The sequence below is a fragment of the Coffea eugenioides genome, chromosome 11, assembly GCF_003713205.1.
Source record: "Coffea eugenioides isolate CCC68of chromosome 11, Ceug_1.0, whole genome shotgun sequence".
NCBI classification, from domain to species: domain Eukaryota; kingdom Viridiplantae; phylum Streptophyta; class Magnoliopsida; order Gentianales; family Rubiaceae; genus Coffea; species Coffea eugenioides.
In genome coordinates this window covers 51,191,589-51,201,993 of record NC_040045.1, presented here as the reverse complement: position 1 = coordinate 51,201,993, position 10,405 = coordinate 51,191,589, and positions in this window count along the sequence as shown.

Below are 10,405 nucleotides of genomic sequence, written 5' to 3'. Positions count from 1 at the left end.
AAAGAAAAGAAAAAAAAAAGAAAAAAGAAAAGCATTCAAAAAAAATATGATTTAGTCGTTTGTAATTTAAATTCAATGCTTTCTTGAAAGGAAAAAATGAAAAATATGAAAAATGAAAAATGAAACAAAAAAGATGGAAAAAGGGCCATTTTTGTTGTTTTTAGTTGTTTAGTTTTTTAAATTATTTTCATTATTATTATTATTATTATTACCTGGTTTTTGGCAATTTGTTATTATTATTATTTATATTTTATCATTTCTGTATTTATTAAGTTAAAAAAGAAAGAAAAAAAAAAAAAAAAGAGAAACGCGGCATGAAGCTGCGTATTGCCGCAGCCTGCAAAATGAGGACCAGGCAGCCCTTTAGCTGCAATTTGTGAAAGTTGTTTAGGGTTGGGGATTCGGATATAAATAGAAAAGGTAAGAGCAGCCGCAAGGGGAGAGAGGTTTTAAAAGGCAAAAATAAAACAGAGGGTTGACGGCTGGAGAGGTTGAAGTTCTGAGAGAGGGGCTGAGCGAGAGAAAAAAAACCAGAGAGTGAGGGGGGAGAGTAAGAGGATAGAGTGACTGACGGCAAAGGAAAACCATAGAGTTGACGGCTAAGAAAAGAAAACCAGAGAGCTTTGGTTGGCGGCTGTGGAGAGGAAATAACTAGAAGGGGAGGCTACGGGTAGTGAAAGGAGCGAGTTTTGAACGGGAAGAACCCAGAAACTAGGGGAAGCAAGGCAAAACAAGAGAGCAGAAAAACGGAGAGTTTGACGGCTAAAAAATCTGGAAAAGCCGAGAGAAAGAGACGACTAAGGAAAAGGGGGGCTAGGAGTAATGGGCTGAGAGTTTGGAAAGGAGAAATCTGGTGAGCAAAAGAGACTGGAGCAAGAGGGAGAGCGACTGGAAGAGGAAAACAGAAAGGGATGGACGGCTAGGCTGCAAAGAAAAAGAAGAAGGGAAAGAGCCGAGAGAGAAACTACCGAGTAAAAGAAACGGGGGAACCAACGAGAGATAGAAAGAGAGCAAAAGGAAAAGAAAGGATAACACAGCGGGCTGAAGGAAAAATCAGAGGGAGAACAGCGAGGAAAGATTGGAGGTGAACTAGGGTATGAGAGAACCCGAGAGGAGAAATAGCAAGAGAGTTGCAGCAGAGGTGAGCGGCTGAGTTGAGCAAAAGGGGTAGGAGAGTTCCCTAGCGGCGGAGGGAAAGAAAAACAGCTTTGAGAGCTACGGGAAAAAGGCAGCAAAGAAACTAAGGCTAGGGAAACTGGCGGTGGAAGCAAGAGCCAAGGGTGACAGGGGGAAATCTGGAAAAGAAGAAAAAACAGGAGGTTTTGGGAGAGCATCGACAGGCTAAAAGAAAAACTGAAAGAGGGAAGTGAGGAGAGCTTCGGGTCAAGCCAAAAAGAAGGAGAGGAGCTGCTGGAGCTTTTTTTTCCATACCCGCTGCCAACCTTTGCCGAAACAGAATCTACGGTGAAAGCTTTGCGGTAACCCTTTTCTTTATCTTCATAGCTTAAAGTTGCTGCCTTTTGTTGATTATTTTTGCATGACAAGTTCGATAGGTTTCCAAATCTGTTTGTTGTTGTTAATTTCGTCCTCAAGTTGTAGTTTAGTGGTAAAGATGTTAACTTTGAAAAGAAAAATAACATTTCCTTGGCTGATTCGTTCGATTCTGCGTTTGAAGTCATGTCGGATGGTTGTTAAAGTTTCCAGTTTGTATGTGTTTCCTATTCGGATGCTCATGCTGAAATTTCAATTTCTTACGTTTGCAAAGTTTGAAGATAGCTTGAGGATTTTTTTTGCTGGCTAAATTTAAATGAGGTTTGACTGTTTTTGCGCACGAAAGGGAGTCTGCTGCAATGAAGGTTGTCGGCTCATTTGCCGCAGCCTTTCTCTTGCTTTCGGATGATGAAATTGCAGTAGCTTGATCACCTTGTTATTTGTGTAGTTGGATGTTAATTTTCAGTAGTAAAACATCAAGTTAGGCATCCTAGCTAAAATGATAAAGCCGCGGCAATGATCCAACTAGGAAATGCAGAAATGTTTGCGATTGTTTCTGGTTTGCTTGGGTCGGATTTTAACATGAATATGTATCATTTCTGATGTATCTTGAATCTGAAAGTTTGTTGGAAATTCATGGTATGATGTTGCTGAGGTTGCCAAGATTATTTTAAAGTCGCTCTTGCTAAAACGCAGCAAGAAAGGTTGCTGAATTTCTTTTCCATTTCTCTGCCGTGTTGCCTTCTCTTTAGTTGTTAGTTGAGTCTTTACATTTCAGTTGTTGTCCTAATCTAGTGTTGGGGGAAGGAATGGAATGATTTGGTGTTGGGTATGCATGTTTGGGGACTGAAGTGTCTGAATCATGTTCGAATGCTTTGCTGAAATTTGCAACCATCTTTGTCGAACCAGTTTTGTTTTCTCTCTCAGAATTTTTGTATGATCTTTTCTGGTCATTTGGATTGTAATCATCATGTAGTTTTGTTACTCAGTTTAAGATTGTGATTTTGAAATCAAAGCTGTGCATTTGAATCAAAAACCTGGTCTGCATGATGAAAAATGGTAAGAAAGCCGTGGCTGGAAAATTGCTGCTAGTGCCATCCTATCTTTTGCTGCATTTCTATCCAGTCATTTTTGTTTAACTACATGGGTTAAGAGCTAGTGTTTGAGTTGGGAGGCTTGGATTTTATGATAGCTTGATGTTTGTTGATGCCTGCTGTTCTCGGTTGGAAATGGAATGTTGCAAAGCTGCATTTGGAAACGTAAATTGCAGCAAGCTTCCTGGCTTTGCAGAAATTCTGGCGGCATTCTTTTTTGCTGTTTTTCTTGATCTTTGACAGTCATCAACTCAGCTCTGCTGCATTAAAAGTGTGGCATTAAGTTTGGTAATGATTAGAGTTGCATCTTGAGGTTCATTTCGGTTCAAAGTTGTTTTGGTGATGCATTTCGTTGACAAATGAAGCACGGCACATCATGTAGGAAAGGAAACCAGAATTGCAGAAGTAATGAAGGCTTTTAGTTCACGTTGCATGCATGAAATAAATTTCTGAATTTGCACTTTGACCCCCCGAGTTCCCTTTTATTTCACTAGAACCCAACCAATTGAATAATTTCCTCAATCTGGTCCTTGGAAGTTTTAACTCTACAACTTCATGGCTTGTTTTGTTTCAATTAACTACCATGCTTTGTTTCAATTGCGCTTAAGTCACGACTTTAGGGGCATTATGACCAAGTGAGCTTGTGATTGCCTATTTCCTTTAATTTTGCCAAATAAATTGGTACCTTGACCATTTCTTTTATTTTGGAGGATAAATAAGTGATTTCACTTCATTTGGGCCCCGATTGCAAGGGAGGTACACTCTATCCCTCACTTGCACTTTATTTTTCCTACGTGCTCCTATGTGTTATGTGAATATGCCTGTCTACTTCGCTTTCTTTACCTCTTTGCACGCATTTACTTACTTGCTTTTATTTAAGTTTTATGGGGTATGTGTACACCTCTTGGCTTGTAATAGATAGGGCTCGGAGAGCATCTGGTCCATTTCCCCTTCCCCTTGGTTGCTTTTATTTAAGTTTTATGGGGTATGTGTACACCTCTTGGCTTGTAATAGATAGGGCTCGAAGAGCATTTGGTCCATTTTTCCCTTCCCCTTTATGCTTTTATGGGGTATGTGTACACCTCTTGGCTTGTAATAGATAGGGCTCGGAGAGCATCTGGTCCACTTCCCCTTCCCCCTGGTTGCTTGCTTTTGTTGCTACATGTTTAATTGCTTTATTAGGCTCTTGCATCTAGTCGAGCATGCTAAATGCTATGTGCTATGTGTTTACGAGTATTTTGGCATGTCTACTTGCTTTCATAGCCATGAATGAATGGAATGGATGAATGTACGTTTCCGCTAGTCCAACGCTAGTCGGAATTCATAGAATGGGCTAGTCCAACGCTAGACCCTTAGGGATTTCCCCTCATTAGCATATCATTTGCTTGTTCACCACATATCATGCATTTTTCTTAGTTTTATCACTTGGCATGCTCCTCGAACCCCCTTTCCCTTCATTTTAGGATTTTTGCATATCATGATAGTTGTAGGGTCCATTTGCTTGAGGGTCCCCTTCTGATAAGGGAAACGAGCGAGTGTGGCTACTCGATAGCCTTAGCACGCTAGTTTTGCCTTCTAATCAAAGGGAAAATCGAAGTCGAAAAAGTTAGGAGTCATTCCCACACCCGACCTGATGCATTCCCTTAGGTTCATTCATTCTCATTTATCACTCACTCATTCTTTTCAATTCACATTTTCCTTTCCTTATTGTTCATTTTGATTTCTACTTCACAAAATTGCATTTAATTACACCTATACGCACTTCTCACTATATTTCATACACTTGCACACAAACACTTGGAATTTTCATACAATTGCACACGTGCACCTTTCCATACACTTGCACACAAACACTTGGATTTTTAATTTCTTTCATACACTTCCACACTTGCACATTTGAGTCTCATTTGCATTAATCGACCTCTATGGGGTTTTCCTTTGTTGGCCGCCACAATTCATGTGGTTTGGGACCAAAAGCCTCACGAGAGACATCGTAGAATTTAGGATTGCATTTTTCTTTCCGTTTTGCATTCATATAGTCATATCCAACGTGCGAACATATATTGGGTAGAAAATTAGGAAAGGTAAGGTTAAGTCGCGCAACTAGCCTTGGCTAGGTCAAAGGGGTGCCTTGGATTCTATCCTTGCCTTCCCCTTTGTCAAACGTGACCCCCGAACCTTTTTCTTTGGCTTACGTGGACTAGGAGTCGTTTTAAAAAGGGTTTTACTACTTTGTCTTTAAAAAACACTTTTTGGGTGACTTGGTACACCCCAAATCTATACCAAGTGGCGACTCCGTTTTCATATTTAAAAAAAACCCTTTTTAAAATTTCATTTGGCCAAATCGTCGCTTTCCAAAGTCCCATGGCCTTTTTAATTTTCATTTTGCACACGTTCACACCACACTTCACACACACATCACACACAATTCATTCATTCGAAAAGTGGGGCGCGACAGTTGGCGACTCCACTGGGGATTTCCTAAGTGGGTCCAAGCATTTGATTTGACCATTCTTTTCCCTTTTCTACCCTTTTTATGCATAGCATTTGGATACTAGGGTTGCATTTTTCTATTTTTAGGACTTTTCGCCTCGCGCGCGTATCAAACTATTCCCTCACTCACGTATGTATGATTGGTTGTTTGGATGTATGTTGTACTTGTTTTATCTCGCGCTTTGCATTGCATTTGGGTGGGGGGATATACCCTAGAGCCTCGCGTGGGTTCTTGATCCCTCCCCTCCAAACGAGCACTAGCATACGTGCATACGCTTTAATTTTTCGTCCCTCATTTATTTTTCTTTTAGTGGCTTGTCACGCCACTCCACCCTGTTAGGACTTTAGGCGACCCACTTGGACGTGTGATCGTGACACGACGTGTGCGTAGCACGATCCGAGGGGTCACTTAATCTTCCGCTTTAAGCTTTGGGTTAATAGCCTTTAGCTTTTAGTGGAAGGTTGAGGATTTTTGATAGATTCACTCAGACATGTGGCCGTGACACGACGTGTGCGTAGCAATGTCTGGGGAATCGCTCGAACCACCGACAAAGAACCTTGGGATTGATGACCCTTGGTTTCCAAGTCTGAAGGTTCGGGGACCTAAAACCTATCGAGTCTAGCTGCATTAGTGAGCCCTAACCTCATGCATCCATGATAGTGTTACCTAGGATAGCGTCTGCCTTACCCTATTAGGGACACTATTCACGAGGGGAGGGGTCCAACCCCTTTCTCCCTTTATTGCTTTATTTCTTTGTATTGATTTCATTGCTACAATGTGTTATGTGTATTTATGTGATTGAACTAACCTTTCTTGGTTTTTGTCTCCATTGCATTCATTAACCCTAGCAATAAGAGGCCTTTTTGGCACTCTTTTAGTGACTTACCCACTAGACAATTCACATGTTTAAATTTTAGTCATTACAATTAATTTTCAATAAGTGCATTTCATTTTTAGACCTTTTTCCCCCGATACATTATTTATGTCCTTTAGGCCATATTTGTCACATATTTACATCGCTTTAATAAATGGCATCATGCATAAACCATAGAAAGGGAATGCCACATAGGGAATCCCGTGTTTAGGAATAAGCCACCTTGTGTCTCGGATACTTAATCCAGTGAGACTTGCACGTTTACATTTTGTACCATCCAAAAGGGTAGTGCACAAGGTAAGGTAGGATCCGATCATCTTCATAAGAGCGATCTTTGGAATATGAGCATCTAATAATCACTTTTTGGCCATTTTATCAAAAATTGGTAAAAATCCCTTGCGTGAAGGACATTAATTTGAAGAAATTCACAAATGATTCCTCCTATTGAGACGATAAATAAATTGAGGCCAAAATTTGATTTTTAGAAGGTCATAGACTAATGCACTTCAATAATTTTGAAATAACCAATGGCCGGACAATTCATTCAATAAATCATCAATTCATTTGACCAATTTACCCTTTTTAGGGTCATTTGACCAATTTACCCTTTTTAGGGTCATCCGGTCGATTTTGAATAAATCGTCAATTCATTTGACCAATTTACCCTTTTTAGGGTCATTTGACCAACTTACCCTTTTTAGGGTCACCTGGTCGATTTTTGAATAAATCATTCAATTCATTTGACCAATTTACCCTTTTTAGGGTCATTCGGACGATTTTTGAATAAATCCCTAATTCAATTTCATTCATTTGACCAATTTACCCATTTTTAGGGCAACCGAGCCGATTTTGAATAAATCAAGTTTCGTTCAATCTATTTGATCAATTTACCCTTTTTAGGGTGATCTGATTAATTTTGGATAAATTTCATTCAATTCATTTGACCTGTTTCCCTTTTTAGGGTAATCCGGTCGATTTTTAATAAATTGTCAATTTCATTTGACCAATTAGGGTTTCAATGTCGAATTTTAAAAATAAAAAACCTAGTCGATTTTGAGAAAAGCATCCATTGCATCCAATCACTTGATCAATTGGGGTTTTGACCCGTAATTCACTGAGAAATTTTATCAACGAATTCCAATCTCTTTGAATAGGAAGTTCGTCAAGGTCAAACCCATGCGTTTTGCAAATCAAAGGTAATCAATCCCTTCGGACGAGGTCCTCATTTTGACCAACGTCTCTTCTCGTTCCAATGGGCCAAATTTTTCAAAATTATTTTCACTCCATGAGTTGATCGGATCCATCAGGTATTGTATAGTGCCTATTCTAGCGGATTGCATTTTCATGCTAGGCCTACCCTTGGCATAAAAAGGGTTCCCCCCATAGGACATGCATACCGATTTTGCAGTTTTGCCTACTAACTCGGGGTATTTTTCTTTTGTTTCCCCCTCCCCTGCATTCATAAAAATGTTTCAATAAGATGAAAATATTCTTCTATATCTGATGATAATTTTAATCCAATAAAGTTTGAAGAGTACAAGTGTTATTTGATTCTTGGGCAGATCCTACGATGAAAACATAAATGATCTATCTGGAAGCTCTACGCTAAAGCCTCTGAGAGATGTTGTAATTGTTTTCCAAAGGAAAATTTTCTATATTTGATTTGTTAATACATTTTGTTCCAAAAAGAAAAGGAGACAAAAAGTGAATATGTGGAGCTCTTTACAAGTTTCTCTCTTCTCATTTGTATCGTAATTGAATGAGAAATTTTTGTACATTTCATTCTTTATTCTTATTCATTGGAGATTTCATGAATTTTAAGAAGTAAGACCAAATTGAGAAGCTTCATGATCACAAGGGTCTGCTTTCAAAAATCCTTATGTACACCAGATTGTTGATCCGAGTCATCCAATAAGAGTGCTCAGAAAGAAAGAGAGTGAACGGTCACTCAAAAGGCCCTATGATATACCTTTCTCCTTCCCTTAATTCCAAAATAAAATCAGTCACATTGATTGATAAATTGCAAATTGGGACAATCTTTGCTTGGAAAAATCCCCATTGGTTTAACCGGATTCAATTCACATCTAAGTGAAAGCAAAAATGTGCATTATTCTTGTTTGTTTTGAAAATTTGGAATGATACTTTGAGCATTTGTTTCACTATCTATACAGATTTTTATCACTTGCTCTCCCATTTGAGCCTATGAAAAGAATAATTTCGTTTCAGATAAGAGCCCTAATGATCACTACCCTATGTTGGAAAATTTTCAAATATCAAATAGGGGAATGGATTTTCAATAACCGTTTCGTTACTTTGGTTGTCATGAGGTGTAAGAATGATGCTTTGGCCGTCGTTTCTACAACCTAAACACTGATCACCCCTTGCATCCCCATTTTGAGCTAAAATTGGTGGTTCTTTTCTAATGCACTCATGGTCGTACCCCGCATTGGGGAAGGAGATTGGGAAATTTTAAAAAGAAAAGAAAAGGGAAAAAGCAAAAATGCTAGAATAAGGAGGGAACTGCAAATTGGGGAAATTTGATTCCACTTGGGTTCCAAGTTTGAAAAAAGAAAAGGAAGGGTTTTTGTCCATGTGAATCGCCTATGTTTCACAAATATGGATGAGCAAGGGTCTTCCTCAGTCAATTAATTCAGACACACGCAAAAAATTTCGCATTAACGAAAGTTTCCTTTCAGAGCTGTTGTAAGGAATGGAATACAAGTCAGGCCATCTTCTTTTCCAATCGAACACTTTATCCCTAGTTATCCCTTTTGAGCCATCAGAATAAATTATTTCGTTTGGCAACCCCTGAGAATCGCAAACCCCACACTGGGGGTGAGTTTGAGTTGAAAAGAAAATTTCAAAAAAGTGAAAAGCAACAAAATCAAAAACAAAAGAAGAAAAGAGAACCTCAGTTCAAAATAAACTGGGGCAAATTTTGTGAAAGTTCAAAAGAATGGCAAAAGGCCGAAAAGTCAAAAGGAAAAAGGAAATGAAAGTGAAAAGCCTCAATTGAGCAAAAACTGAGGCAAATTCTGATTTTACCCTAAAATAGGGTTGGCGCAACAATGCGATCTCAGATTCTTCAAACCAGTTTTGAAATCCGTTTTCAGGCCTTAACTTTTCTAAGCACCCCACCTGACCCCATTACAAAGCCGAAAGTCCTGACTCCTGTTCTTTGCAATGGCCCTGTCAAGAAAATTTCTGATGCCGGAAAATTTTAGCTGTATTTCTGAATTGCTTGAGTATGAGGTTGACGCTACTCACCATGTGAAATCCCGCGAGGGTCTTTTTGGAAAAGAGGCAAAAAGCAAAGCAAGAAAAGTAAATGCAAGAAAATGCAGAAAATTCGACGCTGAAGTCTCTGGTGAGTGATAAGAAAAATGCAAACAAAGTCTGAGATCTTTTGATTTCAAAATAGGGGCAATGTTGAAAAATGCGATCTTCAGTGCAATGTCCTTTGAAAATTGCTTCTTTAGCTATCGTTTTCAAGCCAAATTACAAGCTAATAAAGTCCATCGTTGACTTATTCTTTCATGACAATCCAAAGTGAGGATCATGCTCATAAGAAATTCATCAAATCATTTGTGATCATAAGGGCATAACCCGTTTCCACATGTTTAGCTATCACTTCTGTCCATACGTTACAAGCCTAGAAAGCTTGTATGTTGACTAAGTTTTCTTGAAAATAAGGGTAACAAACTCTTTGCTTTCACTAAGATGTGACATTGAATGGATTACATACAACTGGGGCACAAAAATGAGACAGATTCTTATCTCCCATTTCCTTGGCCATTTCAAAAATAAAGTCACCTGATTGGTCCTGAAAAGATGAGTCAACCAGAAGTGGTGACCCATTACCCTAAGCACCAATGCTAAAAGTAAGGAAGAAATCTTCTTCTTAAATTTGGTGTTATTTCGAGGAATTCATCATGAAATTTCTGCATGAGTTCAAACTTGACGATTAAAGTTTCTTCACATTGTTGTATGTGCATTCTTTTCTAAATTTTAGAAAGTGCGGTTTTCCTTTGTTCAAGTAAATGGGAAATCATCTAAACCAATTTTTGCAATCAAATGGGCCCAAACTGGGGCAAAATTTTTATTTGCAAAATTTCGCAAAATAAGCCCACACAGGGGCAAATATTTTTGTAGTCCAATTAAGGATTTCGTCCAAGAATCAAAATAATGCATTTTTCAAATCAGTCACGCTCATTTGAGTGCACGTAAGCCCTGTGCAGGTATTCACAGTTGAAGTCGACGAAAAGCATCTGGCGATGTAGAAGGCCGATGCCGAAGAAAGAGAAGAAAGAAGGGAAAAAGGCCCTACACTGGGGCAAATTATTTTTGGAAAAAAGATTCTCTCGAAAAATCAGAAAAATTCAAAACTCAAAAATCGAAAATCAAGTTCAAATTTTTGTTTCTTGGAAAATCAAAATTTAATTTCTTATACCT